The sequence below is a fragment of the Ochlerotatus camptorhynchus genome, unplaced genomic scaffold, assembly GCF_037179485.1.
Source record: "Ochlerotatus camptorhynchus isolate MF236.1 unplaced genomic scaffold, CSIRO-AGI_Acam_v1.1 ptg000215l, whole genome shotgun sequence".
NCBI classification, from domain to species: domain Eukaryota; kingdom Metazoa; phylum Arthropoda; class Insecta; order Diptera; family Culicidae; genus Ochlerotatus; species Ochlerotatus camptorhynchus.
In genome coordinates this window covers 700659-715437 of record NW_027040705.1, presented here as the reverse complement: position 1 = coordinate 715437, position 14779 = coordinate 700659, and the positions used below count along the sequence as shown (strand labels likewise).

The following is a 14779-nucleotide window of genomic DNA, read 5'->3' as shown; positions in this document are numbered from 1 at the left end:
CCTAACCCGTTCAGATTTATGGCGGCAATGTTGCCTACAAAATGTTAAACGTCAAAGTTTGTTTATCTTTCGATAGTTGCGCTGTGCGATTCAGCGTTCTTCCAGGCGATTCTCTCCCGATGGCTTGGAAGCAGTTACTCAGAAAGTGTTCACAACATTTCGCATTTCGCACAGCTTTAACCTCGATCATTCCCGAAAAGATCCCCTTGTTCCGGATGGTTCTGGAAGTGCACCATCAAACGATGCAGGAATGTACGGTTTAATGATTTTTTTTCCAAGTGATGACCCTTTCACCGAATAAAATCGCAGCTATGGATGGGAAACCAACTAGTGTCCGCTAACTGACAGTTTCAGTGGTTTGCTGTCGGTACTGACGCAAGTTATTCCGATCTTCATCTTTTCGCAAGGTCTTGAGAAGGCTGGTCTGTTTTCAGACTGTTTTGACAATGTTTTATGAATTTCCACTTGCAGCTGTTCGAAATGCGAAATGTTGTAGAACAGTATCGCAAACCATCTGAGTAACTGCTCCCATTCCATCGGGAGAAAACCGCCTGGAAGAATCCTGGATCTCACAGCGTAACTATCGAAAGATAAACAAACTTTGACGTTTAACTTTTTGCAGGCAACTTTCCCTCCATAAATGCTGCCATAAATCTGAACGGGTTAGGATCAAGTATACTAAGCAGGAACGTTTTACACTGTGAAATGCTGTATTTAAACTAAATGGATTATTCATTTCCATTATAAAACCATCATAAATCAGAGTGGATGCCAAATGATTGCAGAATTCAAGAACAACATGTGAAAGGGGCATACAAGCTTTTTGTAAACAAACCTTCTTATGCCCTTTTCTCGCCACCCATATGACACCAACGCAAACCATTATCATCATCGGGTAGGGGAATGTTTACCCTTCCCGATGATGTTGTTGGTTTGCGTAAGCAACTCTCGGTTGGTGAGAAAAGGGCCTACAAAGGTTTGTTTACAAAAAGCTTGTATGCCCTTTTCACATGTGGCTCTTGAATTGTTACTTGGGATTTCCGTGTCCTTACAACTGGTGGGGATATGAAGGATTGATAGTTGAACGTTTAGTTAAGAGAAATGTAGAGAACTCTAGGACTCCTCATAAGTATCACGGGAGATGGAAGATCAGGTAAAGAAGCCGTCATTTACCCTACCAAGTTTGAGTTTGACACGAATTGCAATCAAGCGTTTGTTACACTATGTTATCAGTTGATTTTCCCATCCGCTTTGACACTTAACAACCCATCGAGTGAAACCTAGCTACATTTTGTGATACCTACCGGAGCTGGTGGCTTTGGTGAAATATTGTTGCAGATTTTTTTATATTGTCTAAAATATCAAAAAATGGTTTGCATAGTTTATGGACAGCCCCCAATCGTACATCTAACAAAAACGAATCATAATCCGGATGTTTAATTTGTCCTGCGAATTCTTAGCGCAAACAATTCGGGCAGTTGGCACCCATAACTTATCACAATTTGCGTTTTATCACCCCTCATTCATTTGCTTACTCACTTGTTTATGACCAAACCATCACGAGTAATCCCGAAGCAACCGCGGCCAGACGAGCTGATATTGATAGGTAGCTCCACTAACAACAACAACAACATATGACGAACTACCGAATAAACAATGCCATCTGCTGATGGGAACCGATTTTATATCGCAGAAACCGAAACCCAATGCCGGCCATATTTTTGCCCAGCGCCAGAACACGTGTAGAGTTTATTATTCTTTCAGTTATCCGCCAATAAGTGCCCCTTCATCGGCAGACAGGAGCGAAAAAGGAAGCACGGTGAAAAATTATCCGAATAAAATCCGATTAGGACAGAGTTTGTCATTGTTGTGGGAGTTTTCCACAGTGGGCAATCAACAAAGTCGGTCAAGTGTACCTACCGAGACCTAGATTTTTAATCGAATTTGAAGTCAAAAATCTGGATCTACAAACAACAGCGGCAACACGGCAGGACAGCCTGCAAGCAGCAAGTGAGAACTTGAAGGAATGAGGCCGACATGAAATCGAAGAAGCCATGTTTAAATTTTCATGACATTCAACTGCACCGGAAATCGGCGGTGCGAAAAGTGAGGTTACTCTGTGAATGAATACAATTTTCCTAGATTTTCCAGGAAATATGAGAAAAATCGAGACTGAGTAACATTTTCGTCGATTTGCCTGATTTATTGAGTAACTCCACTTTTTTTTTCAATTTAAAGTCGAATTCGACTCAAGTTTGAGTTACTCTCATCGACCGTGTAGGCGGGTTGATGCGAAATGAACGATTGATTTTTTTTAGAACTGATGAATAACGACCACTTGAGCTCATTTATCATCGTATGTACAGCATAATCGACACTCTGATAATAAAATTAATTACCGCCGATTTGGAAAAATTACCAAATCTCTATTATTCGTTCGATTCCGTCATGATCAGCATTTTCCGCGTGTGTCTTATAATCTATAATTCGAAATCGCACTCACAAGGAAGAAACCAATCTACAACAGCTTCGTCACCACCACGTTGTGGTTGTGGCCGGTGCATGACGCGAGCGATAGCATTTTGTTTTTTTTTTTATTCATTACGGTGGAAAAACACTGGTAAAATATGCATTACTGATGACCGGTTCGGAGTTAGTAACACAGGTTGATGGAATGGAACAGGCGCGACCAACAGCGTGAATCATTGAAGATTAACAAAAAGAAATCTTTTGATAAGACGACAATTGGGCCAAAATTGAAGAACGTAGAAAAGATAAAGAAATTTCTATTGATGACTAATTTTACAAATCAAAATTTCCAATTTTGCAGGAACACTTGGACGATTCGTCGAAATGGATTGGAGGCTTAAAATACCAGAGAACTTCGTAAGTTTTTATTCGCGATCAATCGGCGATTAAAATCGTTGTTCATGAACGCAGTTTCGTTTTATTGAATAGCTTATGTCTCGCGTAACATTTGAATAGGGCCTATGTTCAAAATGCAAACAAACCAGTAAATTATTTGTAAATTTTCCGTCACTATTTAATTCATATCCAACCGTCTCCAACGCTCCACTATGAAGCATAAGATTAGGCCCGCCCACCAACGTTCAGGTTAAAAACTAGCCAAGGGGAGGGAACTTATCAATGGAACCTAATGGAACAAATATATGTTAGGCCGTTTTAGCTACCGGTCAGCACTCGTGTTTATTTCAGTTACCATGGGGACCTAATTTGTGATTAGTCCCGGTCCTTTTAAAATTATCTCATTATTTATGAGCAGCCCTTATATTTGAAATGACGTTTCACATTTATCTAAAGGCTGAATAAAAGTAAATTGGTTCACCCCCCGGGCGCCGCTAGCACGCTTGTAGTGTTGGGAATCGAAAATCTTTGACAGTGATATGTTCACACTTCTATAGAGAACCACTGGTGCAAGTTTGATCAAAGTAGTCGATCGCGTTCAGAAATAACGTCAAATGGAACTCGAAAGAAGAAAAAATATTGTGCACCAAACTTTCAATTTGAGATGTGGCCAGAAGCAGGGATGCTATTCTCCCCAGTGTAAGCAGGGTGATGGGTTGAAAAGACACCTCGCACTATGACAAAAGCAAACTCACCCGAGAGATCTTTATTTTGTTTTCACTTTCTACCGCTTCTCCCACTTCGCAAACCAATACAGTTTCTGACGTTCGCACCTCCAACAGTCCAACACACAGGAGCGGATGAGTGATCACTAGGGAGCACCGTAGAGAGTTCGTTTGCTTCACCGGGAGAATCACCCTGGTGAAGACTTTGGTTGATAGTTTGTTGCATACAAAGATTTTTTAAAGGTTACTTTTTATATTAACGTCGATACTGAGGTATGGAGGTCCAGTCTGGGTTGCAGCCGTTGCAGCGCTGGAAACGAAGCAGAACTAAAGTAAACCGAGTAGTACGTTCCGGCTCATGGCCATGCAAGTCGTGAGTGCGTACAGAACCATCTAGTCGGAAGCAGTATGCGTTATCGCTTGCATGATCCCTATCGGTGGAGGACAGCGAGTGCAGGTGGAAAGAAACTAGAAGAGTACTGAAATCTGTGAGAGCGGAGTGGTTGGCTAAGTGGCAACAGGAGTGGAACACGGCCGAGAACGGTAGAGGAACACTTAGACTAATACAGATTCTTTCGATCTGGGTGAACAGAAAACACGGAGACGTCAACTTCCATCTAACGCAGTTCCTGTCTGGCCACGGCTGCTTCAGGAAGCGCCTGCATCGGTTCAAACACGCAGCGTCACCCCTCTGTTCGGAGTGTGGCAACGTGGATGAAACGCCGGAGCATGTGGTCTTCGACTGTCAAAGCTTCGAGGTAGTGCGAAGGAAGACGTCTTTAACGTGGAGAATGTCGTCGATGAAATGCGTCGAAAGGAAGGCACTTGGAATGCCATCAGCAGCTGCAGCGACAGTGGAGAGAGGAGCAGCGATCCAGCAACACCAGAACACCCGATGAATATTGACGAGATTCCGCTTCAAGTTTGATACCGTGTCTACTTTGAATGTTTTTCCATTGCCCTGCAAAGCACAAAATTCACAACCACCGGTACTGTCGTCAAACCGCACTTTTTTCTTCGTAGAAAACAGTTTGCTCTTTGTTCCCACACGTCAAGCTCTGCCGGAATCTTTGGAGAAACAATAACACATTTGCGCTGCCATCTTTCTCACGGAAGTGAGTGTATAAACAGACAAACAGTGAACTGTCAACTCTCTCACTCTCTCGTGCTGTGTCTAACAATCTCTCCAGTGGTGCCACGAGAAATCTCCGAGGAGATAAGCAGAGATTCACCGCAGAGAATGATATCTCTCGCACCCGGGTGATTCTCCCCAGAGAATTTTCAACCCTGGCCAGAAGATACAACGCCAACTTTCAATCGGTGCGGAACATCCTTGCTAGGGTGGATACAAGTCGTACAAAGCCAGTAAACATCCGAACCGGCACATGAAGCAGAATTCCGTGGCCAAAAAGCGTGCAAGGCTCTTCTACGACCGTGTTTTGACGAAACGCAAGAACTGCACTTTGATCGATGACGAAACATACGTCAAACTCGATTTTAAGCAGCTTCCCGGTCAAAAGTTTTACATCGCGACTGGACGTGGGGATGTACCGGGAAGATTCAAGTTCGCGTTTGCCGACAAGTTCGCGTAGAAGGCCATGATTAAGCAAGCGATTTGCAGTTGTGGCCTGAAAACGGAACCATTAGTCACATCCTCGACGATGACATCCCAAGTTTACATCGAAGAATGCCTGAAAAAGCGTGTATTGCCGTTCATCCGCAAGCACCGGAGCAAAGTCATCTTTTGGCCCTGCCAACAAGATCGATGTTGTCCCCAAGCTACTAAATTCTCTAAATTGGCCGGAATTTCGACCAATCGAAAATACTGGGTAATTTCAAAGCAGCGACTTCGACGAAGCGGCGGGCAGTCAAGGACATCCAGCAACTGCGGGCAAAATGGAAGAAATGCGGTGATTCCTAGTCCGTTTCCACTGTGCGGGCGCTGATGGGCTCCATCAAGAGGAAGGATCGAGATTTCGTTCGAACTGGAGAAATGTAACATTGAAGTTTTAATAAAAGTACTGTAAAGCAACTATTTATGGACTTTTTAAACTTATTGAATCACGAATTATAGGTATTTTTGTGCGTACCAATTTACTTTTAGTCAGCCTATGTTGGATTTTTCTTTGAAAATTCGAATAATCGATTAACGAACCAACAGTAAATTATTTATAATCGGTTATATCATGCCAATAAAAGCATTAACTTTTCCAGAGGATCATCACCCATCGTTTCAAACATGTTCTGCACTCTCATTGATGGAAAAATGATAGCACAGCGAACAAAAATATTTTTTGTTAATCGAGTATTTAAAAAATGGGACATCTCTGATTTTGGTGTGATTGTTTTGATAAAAAAGAGCACAAACCAAGGGGGCATCATAACCACAAAAACACCTTTCATTAGATGAAAGGGACTGTGAAAGAGAACACTAAAATTGAAAGATTTTTCTCCCGATTTCATCTTAGTATTTATCTATTGTTCTAGCATGTGGGACTATGAATGATTCGACAAATTTCGTTGATCTTTGAAAATCAAGTTGTTATTTTTAACTAATTTAATCGATAATTCCTACACGAATGGTAGCTATTTAGCGGTGCTATAGAATGGTATTAAAAACGATTTGTTTAAATTTTAACAATAGGCCCTTTTCGTATGTTACGCGGAATGTCATCTAGGGGAATTTACGTATTCTCGTCAATCTAAGCAGCTTCCGCACTTCTATTAGCATTTTCTCAGTGTCACGCACACATATGACGTGTCTGTTTGTTTACATTCATCTGCTGCTAGCTATTCTATCCATTCCAATCAACTAAACTGTCCAAAACGGTTTGAAAACGTTTTTAAGGCGCTCCAAACTTCTCAGGTGAGTGTGACTATTGTCGGCAGCCTCTTTTACTTCGGCAACCTTTCCATTTAAACTGCGTGTTAACCAGCTGTTCTAGTATCGGCAACTCGAAATCAGCCGTATTTTGATGTGCTTATGTTTCTTTTGAAGAAACACCTAGCATAACAGGTTTGCTCAGTCGTAAACATGTATTAGGATTGAAGCTGAAAGACTAAGGAATCGTTTAAATACATTCAGCGAAGTGTTTTAGTGAGAAAATACATCGAAATTAACGTTTAAATTGTGGTTGCCGAAAACAGTCGATGGCTGCCGAAGCCATCATTTACCCTATATAATATAAATAATAATAACCATCATCTAACTTCCCCGATTTTTGTTTTCAAAATCACAACGGAAGATTCTTCTGGAAAATTTGGCTGATTTCAAATTTAGAAATATCTTCTGACCTCAAACGAAAGATTCTTTAAATTTCTCCAGGAAGTTTCTTTCATCTTTTTCCCGGATGCATCTTCGAACTTACTAAGTAAGCTCCCTCTAAAAGTCCATCTGGAATCTATCGGAAGTTTCTTGTGACATATTTAATTGGAAATTTATTGTTCGGACCTCTAAGAACTTCCCTTTGTAGATTCTTCTAACTAATATCAGTTTTTTCGGCTTCCCCTGGACGTTTCGTTTGACATCGCCCGAAGTTTCTCCTTTTTATTAAATATAAACATAAATTTCCTTCCAACTTCCCTTAGAGGTTTCTTCCTACTGTCCTCGTAAGACTCTGCCGATAGATTTCGGATAATCCATCCGACAGCCCCCAAAGGTTCTTCTGGAATCCCCCGAAAGTGACTTCCAACTTTGATTTTCAGAAGATTTTTTCTACTTTTCCTAGAATATTCTGCTGGCTGGAAACCCTTCTGGCTACCGTTGGAAAAATTTCAAACCTTCTCCAGGAGTTTGTTCCGAGCTTCACCAGAAAGGTTTTTACATGTCCAGAAGTTTATATTTCAGTACTCCTAAACGTTTCTTTCTACTTCTTTTGGAAGTTTCTCCAAACTTCCCTCGGAGATTTGTACAGACCTCTGCTAGATGTTTTGTTTTATCGAGATCCTTTTGGCATCTCCCGGAAACATTTTTCGCCCTTCTTAGAAGATCTTCCGTCCCTCAAGAAAGCTTATACTGGATCCCTCTGATAATTCTTATGCGACTTTCTGCCGAATTTCCCTAATACTCTTTCAGGCTTCCTCTGCAAGTGTCTTCTGGATTTTTCTTTCTATTTCATTCGAATGCTTCATACAAGGGATTGTTTACTCCGCACAATAAGCCAACAACAGATTTGGGCACACCTGAACTCATTCATTGGCGCTGTTTGGCACCCATGCTTGGATTTTACACTACACCCATGCTTGGATTTTACACTACACTGCGCTATCTCTGTGCCTGCGCAGTGTGCCCGCAGATGGAGGCACACTGAAAGAAAACATCCGCAATACTTCGACTGATTCTTGTATTGCTCGAGCCCTTTAACAATATGCTGTCGAATTTCGTTTGATTTGCTTTTGGTTGAATTCGTCATATCCATATGACTGTCCTCCAAATAAAGGATGATATTTATTTGGCTGTAAAACATACAGGGTTCAGAGGACAACAATTTTAGGATAGGACGACTTGCAAATGCTTTAGATTAGATTATTAATTCGATTGTCTACATTTCCTTATTGAATAGCCATGAACCGCCATTCATTGTGGATACAAAAATTCCTTGTTGGTTGGTAGAGAAAACTTCTTCCACCACGAAATAGACAATTCACGGTTTCCACGCTTTACCAAAGCTCGTTCCGCCTCTGATAGTGATGGCTATGCTTCCACCTCGTTTGTCTGCTCAGAGCAACAAATAAAGTTCGATAGAATTATTTACATCATCGTTTTGAATGATTTGCGTTAAGGGATTGAGCCAATACCAAATTAATTTCAATTTAAGGTGACTATCATTCTGCAGAGAGCATTACGCATTCCAACTGAAGGCCCTATTCCTTTTCATAACAATGCACAGTGGTCCAGAGCGGTAAAATACATGGAAATTGGGTTTTTGGCAAAATCTACTAGTTGTAGCGTTTTGATGTCTTTGAAAGAGTTGTTGGTAATGAAAAAGCGAATCTTTTCATTGGATCAGTCATTAGGGTGATTCAGTTTTAGGGTGACTTAAAAAATCTAACTGTTCAGGGAAATTTTTTTACTTCTGCAAAGTAGTAGAGGATGCAAAACCAAGAAACTTTGCCGAAGACGTCAAATTTTTATGTAGAAGAACGCTCCAACCAGTAGATTTTGCGAAAAACCCAATTACCATGTATTTTTCCGCTCTGGACCACTGTGCAATGTTCATCCTGTATTCGAGAGGAAAATCATCTGATTTCAAAACAACCGTCATCCGGTTGCAGCTATCATTCGAAAAGGCGATTTCGATGTTTTGATTTGAATGGTCTGAGGTTTCATTCGAACAGCGGAAGGTGGTTTTGTACAGTGTATATTGACGGACGAACGTGAGGTCATCGAAAGGTGGAAGCAGCACTACGATGAACACCTTAACGGCACAGAGGCGGAGAGCCAAGACAGCAAGAGGAACGGGTTCATAGGTGCGGCGGACGAAGTACAAGTAACAACTCCCACGATAAGTGAAGTTAAGGATGCTATCAAACACCTAAAGAACAACAAGGCAGCTGGGAGGGATGGTATCGGAGCGGAACTTATCAAAATAGGCCCGGAAAAGTTGGCAACTTGTCTGCACCGAGGGGGAAGACAGTGAGAAATTAAGAGCAATCCAGAGTAACTCTGAGGAACTCTTTTGCTCTCTGATGAACGATTTTATTATCTCGATTGTTTTGAGAGCGCAGTCCAAGGAACGTTAGTTTTTTCAGCCGGTGATCTATGCCGTAAAATACACTCAATTCATTGGTGAACCTATTAGCAAAACAAACATCACGCAATAACGTTGCTATTTTGATACAAAATATATGGGGCTAGGGGCTAGGGTAAAATATATGGGCCTCATGATATGAGCAAGGACACGAACGATCCCACGGATAATTTGTATTGCCATGGTTTGCGTCTCACCTCGTTTGACAGATCTGATCGCCCGTTTGAAAGTTCGAATAAAGGGTGATACGGTCAACATTTGGTCAATATCAACTTGACGTATTTCTTTCAATTTTGCATTTAAAAAACCTGAACACCCCTCATTTTGAAGGTGTGTGTGTGTAGAATGTTGCTCCTATTTTGATTTTGGAATTCACTCTTCAGTTGTCAAAATGCCGTCCAAGCAAGAAGAGCAGCGTATCAAAATTTTGCTCGCGCATCGCGAAAATCCGAGCTACTCGCACGCAAAGTTGGCAAAATCGCTAAAAGTTGCCAAATCAACCGTTACAAATGTAATTAAAGTGTTTGGGGAACGTTTGTCGACAGCCAGGAAGTCTGGATCGGGGGGAAATCGAAAACCGGAAGCCGCTGAGACGACAAAGAGAGTTGCCGGTAGTTTCAAGCGAAACCCTAACCTCTCTCTCCGAGATGCCGCAAATAAGCTGGGTGTATCGTCTACAACCGTGCATCGAGCCAAAAACGAGCCGGACTATCGACTTACAAGAAGGTAGTGACTCCAAATCGCGATGATAAACAAAATACGACGGCCAAAGCGCGATCCCGGAGGCTGTACACGACGATGCTGACGAAGTTTGACGCCGACTACAAGCAGTTTCCGGGACAGGAGTTTTATACGGCAAAAGGAAGGGGAAAGGTAGCAGATGTTTTCAAGCACATGAAACTGTCAAAGTTCGCAAAGAAATATCTGGTTTGGCAAGCCATCTGTACCTGTGGCTTGAAAAGCAGCATTTTCATAGCTTCCGGGACTGTCAACCAAGAAATTTACGTGAAAGAGTGTTTGAATAAACGTCTGCTGCCTTTCCTGAAGAAACACGGTTGTTCCGTACTGTTTTGGCCGGATTTGGCATCTTGCCATTACGGTAAAAAGGCCATGGAGTGGTACGCCGCCAACAACGTGCAGGTGGTTCCCAAGGACAAGAACCCTCCCAACACGCCAGAGCTCCGCCCAATTGAGAAATACTGGGCTATTGTCAAGCGGAACCTAAAGAAGACCAAAAAAACTGCTAAGGGCGAGCAGCAGTTCAAGGCAAACTGGCTTTCTGCGACGAAGAAGGTGGACAAGGTGGCTGTACAAAATCTGATGGCAGGGGTCAAGCGTAAGGCCCGGCAATTCGGATTTGGAAAAGCGGAAGCCTAACTGAATATTTTTCCTGAATTTTATACTAATTGAACTTGAAAAAGAAATTTAATTTGATTTTTTAAATAAACGATTTCACCGATTTACACGCGTTTTCCCTTGACCAAATTTTGCCCGTATCACCCTTTAGCTCGTTTGACACATCGAAATGTGGACAAACGAAATGCTCCTGCACTCCAAAAAATCTTCACGTTGATGCTACGTGAAAAATCACGTAACCCCTTAAACACCCCACTTCAATCATTTTCACGTACCGCAGATCAATGTCAAATGGAATTTTGATAAAATGTACGTGATTTTCATGTCGGTTGATACTACGGGAATTTCACGTAAAAAGAATGTGATAAGCATGTACACTCTACAAAGCATACACGTTCAACCTACGTGAAAAATCAAGTAGCCATTTCGATTACTTCAACTTCCATTATTACATGATGGTAGTGAAATTGACAAACATACCATGTAATGTTCACTGGAGCTGATGATGAAAGTGCTTACGTGAAATGGGTTTACGTGATTTACATGTATGAAAAAGTTATTCAATATGGCGTCAACTTCATTAGAGGAAGAGTTGCTCTCATTTTTGGATTTCCTAACACTAACACTGCATAAACTAGAAGGTGTTTTTATACTATTTTACATCATTCGAAGACCGCGCAAATAATTGTATTTATTTAGATTTCAGAGGCTGGAATCAATATCATAACTCTGAATAAGACAGCACAAACAGATATTGCATCAGAATGGTCCTGATCAAAGATTTGAGGCAACGAAATGTTCAGTGTTAATTTTTTAATGGCAATAGAGAAATGCTTTACGTTTAATTACAAAATCTAAAAATGTTTAAAAATTATTTTCTTGGTGTTTTTAGATCTTGTAAACGTTGCTTCAAGATCACGTAAACATTCCGTGAAAATCCATTTTAATCTTAGTAAAAATCAATAAACAATAAATGTCAGTAAATATCATTTAAAAATCACGTAAACATTGCGTGAAAATCTATTCCAAGTTAAATGGAAATCACGTAAAATTTACCTTACTGTTCACGTTGACCACTAAATGCGAATATTTTTGGCTACATGACATTAACGTAAATGTTACGACGAAAGCTACCTATGTTTTCACGTAGATCGGACGTGCATATTTTTTGGAGTGTGTGTCATGTCAGTCCGTCGGTTATAATATCAGGCATAACATTTGATAACGGCACAAAAGCATTTGTAAATAAACTTTCTAAGGCCCTTTACGCCCACGCAAGTCAATACCACTTTCGGAAAGGTGATAGTTGCCCCTATCCGATGATGTTGTTGGTTTGCGTGGGCGTACTTTGGTTCGCGTGTAAAGGGCCTTAGAAAGTTTGTTTACAAATGCTTTTATGCCGTTATCAAATGTTATGCCTGATATGCCCAATATACAAGAAAGGTGACAAGTTAGAATGTGAGAACTACCGATCGATCACCATTCTCAACGCAGCCTACAAAGTGCATTTCCAGATCATCCTCCACCGTCTATCGCCGCTAGCAAGCAGATTTGTGGGAAATTATCAAGCCGGTTTTGTGGACGGGCGATCGACAGCAGACCAAATCTTCACGTTGCGGCAGATCCTCCAAAAATGTTGCGAATATCAAGTTCCTACACACCACCTATTCATCGATTTCAAAGCCACTTACGATACTATTGACCGTGAACAGCTATGGAATATTATGGACGACAACGGTTTTCCCGGGAAACTGACGAGACTGAATAAGGCTACGATGGATGCTGTACAGCGCTGCGTGAAGATATCGGGTGCGCTATCCGACCCGTTTGAAATATGCAAAGGACTTCGACAAGGCGATGGCCTTTCCTGTCTCCTGTTTAACATTGCGCTAGAAGGTTGAAACGTGCGGGCTTTAACATACGGCTTCGCTGACGCCGTTGACATTGTCGGAAGAACGTTTCAGGCGGTGGCGGACTAGTAACAGGCTGAAACGTGAAGCAGAAAAGGTTGGATTACAGGTGAATTCGTCAAAGACAAAGTATCTGCTGGCTGGAAGAGTCGAGAGCGATAGGGCTCGCATTGGCAGAAGTGTAACAATAGACGGAGATGAGTTCGAGGTGGTGAATGAATTTGTGTACCACGGATCATTGGTGACGTCAAATAACAACTGCAGTAGAGAAATTCGCAGACGCATTATTGCTGGATGTCGTGCCTACTACGGACTCCTCAAGACCCTAAGGTCGGGTAAACTTCATCTCCGCACTAAGTGTACCATGTACAAGACGCTGATAAGACCGGTAGTACTCTACGGGCATGAGACATGGACGATGCTCGAGGAGGACCTGCAAGCACTGGGAGTTTTCGATGTGCTTAGGACCATCTTTGGCGGGGTATATTAAAACGGTCTTTGGAGGAGAAAAATGAACCACGAACGGAACTCTATGGTGAACCCAGTATCCAGAAGCCGCTAAAGCTGGAAGGGTACAGTAGGCGGAACACGTTGTAAGAATGCCAGATAATAATCCCGCAAAAATGGTGTTTACCTCAAATCCGGCTGGAACAAGATCTAGGAAGTGTGGGACGCTTGAGGAATTGGAGACAAGCAGTCATGGATCGAGCTAGTTGGCGCAACATTGTTATGCAGGTCAAATCCTGAGGGACGTCGGACCAGCAAAAGTAAGTAAGTAAGCTACGAAGTTCGCTGAACTACTCTGAAATCCTTAATTTTTTAAGAATTTCGTTGAATATCTGCGATTTACTGCAAAGTTCCTTGAACTTCTACGAAATTCCCTGAACTACACCAAGTTCATTAAACTAAGCGGCGGTGGTGGTGTAGTAGTAAGCGTGATTGCCTCTCACCCCAAAAGGCTTGGGTTCGATCACAGTCGGTGCCGGGATTTTCTGAGGCATAAAATCTCTGATCACGCCTTCACGGGAAGTTCAGCCGTTGGCCCCCGGTCTATGAGTTAATGGGTCGATACGTAGGGTCCAGGTGTGGGAGCTGCTTCCATGCCGTCGGTAGCATGGGGGTATGAAGTAGTTCACCTCCTCGTGGTGTGCGCTGGAAACGTTAATTATCAAACCCAAGGGAGAGATATTGCGGCTAAACGAACTACAACAGAGCAACGAATTACAACAGAGTAAGGACGCTGGAGCCCCATCCAGCTTGTCCCAGGAGGTCGATAAACCCTGCACAAACCCTCGTCGTGCAAAGGCAGGAGTGACACCGGGCTCTTAGAGTGTAGACGACTCTCACCAAGTCGCAGCACACGCAGCTGGTACGCAGTCACGTCTGTCCTGTCCCGCCGTGGACAGCTGGTTTGCTGCCACGTCTGCTCTAGAACTCAGGCGAACAATTAACGACGAACGATTAAGAGGAAGGCCCAGCACAGCAGCTCACTGTGCAGTAGCGAGTGTCACGTCTGTGATGCGCCACTAGTGATGCGCCATAGCGCAACCGGCCCCCTCCCATGACGCAATGCTTTCGGGCGGTTCCGGGGAGGGCAAGGGCCAAGAGCACAGGGTAAGGTTTAGTGGATCGGGAGTGCTACTTCTCCCATCCCCACACCCTGAGTTATCTTCTCAGGTGTCTGGAAGCAAATTCCCTCCTGTATAAAAAAAAAATGCCGGTAGCATTGGTACTCAGTACGGAAAACAAGATCGACGGAAAACAGGTCAAGGAAAAAATTCCATAAAGCTTTAACGAAGTGCCCTGAAGTTAGAAGATGGTCTGAAACTATACGAAGCTTCCCGAATTTCTATTAAATTTCCTGAATTTCTACGATGTCACTGAACATCTACAGAGTCCTTGAATTTTTAAGAAGATCAGTGAAGTTAAAGGAAAAATAACTCAGTTTCAACGAAATTCCCCGAATTTCTGCAAAATTCGCTAAATGTCTCTAAACTTCACTTAGTTTATACAAAGTTCCTTGAAGTTCTACAAAGCTCTCTGAACATCTTTATAACTGAACAAAATTATTTTGAAGTTCTACAAAATTCTCTGCAGTGACGTTCGTTAAGCTTTTACTATGTTTGCTAAACTCTTGTAAAAATTTACTGCACCTCTAGAAAGTTTCCAGAAC

General features: G+C 42.2%; 1 protein-coding gene across 1 annotated transcript in view; it reads right to left on the bottom strand.

Annotated features, from left to right (window-relative positions):
* The window catches only part of LOC135703528 (RING finger and SPRY domain-containing protein 1-like), a 51248-nt gene that overhangs the window by 34722 nt on the left and 1747 nt on the right, over nucleotides 1–14779 (bottom strand). The gene's annotated exons all lie outside the window — the stretch shown is intronic.